Below are 4,798 nucleotides of genomic sequence, written 5' to 3' on the forward strand. Positions count from 1 at the left end.
CATTAGAAAATTCATGGAGTTTAGAAAAGAAAAGGTGTCTACCTTAGAGGAATATTACCTTACATGTCCAAGCCCTAGGAGATATCCTGGCCCTAGACCTGAACGTCTAGTTGACCCAGATGAACCTATCTTGGTCAATCCTTTACAAGAGGCAGACCCTTTGGCTCAACAAGCTCACCCTGCCCCGGACCAACAAGAGCCTATTCAACCAGAACCTGAACCCGAACATTCAGTGTCTAACCAATCCTCGGTTAGATCACCCCATCCTCTGGTTGAAACTTCAGATCCTCACCTTGGAACCTCTGAACCCAATGCTCAACTGATTAACATTGGTTCTCCACAAGGTGCCTCTGAAGCCCATAGCAGCAATCACCCAGCCTCTCCTGAACCCAACCTCTCCATAATTCCTTATACTCACCTCCAACCCACATCTCTCTCTGAGTGCATCAATATTTTCTATCATGAAGCCTCTTTGAGGCTCCGCAATGTGCACGGTCAGACTGACCTCAGTGAGAATGCTGAACATGTGGCTGATGAGTGGAACAATCTGGGCACTTGGCTGGTGGCTCAAGTTCCAATTATGATGCAGCTCCTGCATGCAGAGGGAAGTCAGAGCATTGAGGCTGCCAAGCAAAGGTTTGCTCGAAGGGTGGCTCTTCATGAACAAGAACAGAGAAATAAGCTTCTTGAAGCTATTGAAGAAGCCAAGAGAAAGAAGGCTCAAGCAGAAGAAGCTGCACGTCAAGCAGCAGCTCAAGCTGAACAAGCCAGACTTGAGGCAGAGCGACTTGAAGCTGAGGCTGATGCTCTTAGATGCCAAGCACTTGCACCAGTTGTGTTTACTCCTGCTGCTTCTGCTTCCATTCCAGATCCTCAAGCTGCTCAGAATGTTCCTTCCAGTTCAACTCAGCCAAGCTCATCCAGACTCGACATCATGGAACAGCGTCTTGACATTCATGAATCCATGCTGATTGAGATGAAGCACATGCTGATGGAACTTCTGCGCCGATCTGACAAACCTTAATCTTAGGATCTCTTTTTTTTTTCTTTCTTTTTCGTTAACTTTTTTATTTTTGTTAAACTCTGTTTCTTTTTACTTATTTATGCTACTTTATTCGTTTGTGAATCTCTGCATATCTATATATAATTGTGTCACATATGTTTGCAAAACTCTTTTTATTCATAATAACTTTATGTTTACATCATACATTCTTTCCCTAAGTCTAGAATGGAGGATCCCTCCTCATTCTTCTGCACTCCTGGCGCTGCTCTGGCCTATCTTTCTCCAGACGCTCCAGTACATGCTGGATGTTGCTGAGTCTGACCTTTAGCTCATCCCTCTCCAGAATCTCTTCTGAAGTCCTGAGCTTCTCTTCCAAACTTTCTTTTTCTTCCAGCAGCTTGAGTTCAAGCCGGCTGAGTTCTTGCACCTCCTCAACAAAGGCAAGAAATTCTTTCAGGTCTCTCTCCAACTCTGGACGCAGGTCCTCTTCCAGCAGTGTCCGTGTTAGCTCCGAGATGGTCGCTGTACCCTCTGGATGCCTGATGTTCAGGAACAAGTCCTCCTCGAAGGCCTTCTTCCTCAGCTCTTCTAGTGCTACGCTGTATGATGCCATTTTTTTTCTGAAAATTGTTCGAGGTGTGAAGCTTACCTTTCTCTCCAACGCTTTATATAGGCTTCACTTTCTCTCTGAAAGTTAATGCTCCTACAGTTTCTCGAGGTTAAGTTCTTGGTAACTGACCCTTCTCTTTACTCACTTGACCGGTGGTAAACGTTCTTCTCTTGCATTAACTCTTCCATTTATTTCTCCTAACTCTGATTCTTGCATCTTTTTCTTTTTCTTTAAACTTAGACCTTCTCTAAGGGGGAGTACCTTGTACTTCAAGCTAAGTTTTTCACACCCCAAGCTTTTTGCTTATGACAAAAAGGGGGAGTAAACCCAGTTTTTGATGTGTAAGATGTGTTAGTGTGATTTATTTTTCTTTTGGAGATGTTAAGAGTTCCACCTTCATGACCATAGATGTGTCACTGGGCAAATACAAGGAATACATTTCACTTCCTCTGAAGTGATTATAAGTTGACTCTGATACCCAAGACTCTGATACCTTGTCCATGACTCTGATTACTTATGCGCTCTGATTACTCGATTTTCATCTATGTCATAAGTTTTTCACTCTGAACTCTTATTTTATTTAGCTCAGAATCTAGACTTTACTAACGTTTTCATCAAGTATTAGATTCAGGGGGAGCTAAGCTCAGAATCAAGCAGTGACTTGAATTCAGAATGAGCAAGATAAACTATTCACATCAGGATAAGTCTTATTCTATATCTCTAAACTCTGAGTGAATTCAGTTTAATGTTTAAGAATTGTTCATCAAAAATCTTAGTTTTGTCATCATCAAAAAGGGGGAGATTGTAAGATCAAGTTTTGATCTAGTAGTACAACTCTATGTTTTGATGATTACAAGTTAACCTTTTGATATGAACAATTGTGGTACTCTAACGTGTTTTTCTGAGTGTGCTATTTGCAGGTTCTGACCTCAACTCAATCTCACACAAATCAGAAGCACTGTGTATAAAGAGTGACCCAAGCAACGCTTTCGCATTCACCATGTTCAGTATGAACAGTGGAAAAGCTTCAGAAGTTCTGAAGCTATACAAACTCTGATGTGGACTCAGTCGCTAGAAGCTCTGAAGATCCAGAAGTTCTGATAACCAAGAAACACTGAAGGTTCAGATGTTCTGATGGTGTAGAAGACTCTGAAGATCCAGAAGCTGAATAGTGGAAACTCTGAAGTCCAGAAGCAAGAAACTCTGAAGGCCATGTTCTTCCCTCTGAGTTCAGAATCAGAAGATACAATGGTCAGAGGATCTGTGCTTTCCCTCTGACTCTGATCAACCGGCTTCACAAGTTCCAATACGAAGCATTCCTCTTATCAGAAGTCTCCTAGGTTTAAAGGTCGCGTCGCTATCCAAGTACAAAAGCAACTGTACCTTCCTGACGACCTACCTAACGTTCTCAGCACAAGCAGAAGCTGGATTTTCCAGAACTGCCCTCCAACGGTAGCATTTCCCATGCATCACTCAACCCTAATCCTTGGAGTATATAAAGAGGCTGAAGACTGAAAGAAACGGCTAGAAGAAAGAAGCATTCACATACGCAAGACATATTCAAAATCTTCTAAGTTTTCTTTCATCTGAAATTCATTGAGTTTACTATTAGCTTTTTAGAAGCAAATCTCTTGTAAACGTTTCTTTGATAAACAGTTTGTTTAGTTCCTTTAGGAGATCAAGGTTGATCGGATCCTAGAGAAGACTAAGAGAGTGAATCTTAGTGTGAGCTAAGTCAGTGTAATTGTTAGTCACTTGTAGGTTTCAAGTGCAGTTGTAACTCTTACCTGATTAGTGGATTGCCTTCATTCTAAGAAGGAAGAAATCACCTTAACGGGTGGACTGGAGTAGCTTGAGTGATTTATCAAGTGAACCAGGATAAAATCCTTGTGTGCTTTTCTATCTCTTATCTTTTGCACTTAAGTTCTCGAAAGATTTGTCAAAATCTTTAAGGTGGAAGTTTTATACTGAAAACGTTATTCAAACCCCCCCTTTCTACCGTTTTTCATACCTTCAGAATTGTGCAAGTATCACAAAGAGTCGACCTTCTTTTACCAATTACCATGGCGGCCTTAGATACACCTCCTTCTCTAGAATCCATGTTCTCATTCGCTGCAAAATGTAACAAACAAACAAGCAAAATAGAACAAGACTTGGGTTGTCTCCCAAGCAGCCCTAAGTTATAGTCCTAGATGGACTCTCCTTCCTTGATGTTAGGAAGGAAATTCCTTACCATCAATCTTTCTTTCACATGTGCAAGGTAGGAACCTTGCACAAAACCTTTGGAACAATTCCTCCCAAGAGAGGGTATCATCTAAACCATCGTACCAAATCCTTGCTCCCCGCTTCAAGGAGTGAGGGAAGAGCTTAATCTTGAGCTCATTACTAGTCACACCTTCCATCTTTACAAGGTGACTAGCTTCAATAAATCGGGCCATGTGGGCTTGGAAATTCTCATTCTTTCGACCCCCATACTTGTTTTCACTAACAAGCTTGATGAGAGCTTGGCTAAGCTCAACATCTTTTTCACTTACCTTGGGGGTCTCTCTTGAAGACCTGGACAAGCTGTTGATCATATCACAAACAAAATCATCATTAAGGTTAGTTTGCAAAGTAGGATTGAAAACCGAAAACTTTACCTTGTCCTACCAACTCGGAGAATGAGCTGACCCTTATCAACATCAAACTTAGCCCTACCAGTGGCTAAGAAGGGTCGGCCTAGAATGAGAGGAATCTTTGCATCCTCCTCCATGTCCAGCACCACAAAGTCCACGGGGAACACATACTTGTCACCTTCACCATCACATCCTCAATAATCCCATATGTGTTTTTAGGGATCGGTCCGTCATCTGTAAGGAGAGCATGGTCGGGTGACCTCTCCTAAGTTCAGCCTTCTAACCATGCTAAGCGGCATCAAGTTGATGCTCGCTCCTAAGTCACACAATGCTTCAACAACAGTCAACCCCTCAATCTCCACAGGGATGGTAAAAACTCCCAGGATCCCTTCTCTTCTTAGGCATTTTTCTTTGCAATATGGCACTACATTCCTCGGTCATCATGATAGTTTCATCAACCTCACTCAACTTCCTTCTCTTACTTAAAATGTCCTTCATGAACTTAGCGTAGATTGGCATTTGATCCAAGGCTTCAGAAAAAGGAATATTGATGTGGAGTTTCTTAAAAAA

This window comes from Lotus japonicus, chromosome 2 (genome assembly GCF_012489685.1).
Source record: "Lotus japonicus ecotype B-129 chromosome 2, LjGifu_v1.2".
NCBI lineage: Eukaryota > Viridiplantae > Streptophyta > Magnoliopsida > Fabales > Fabaceae > Lotus > Lotus japonicus.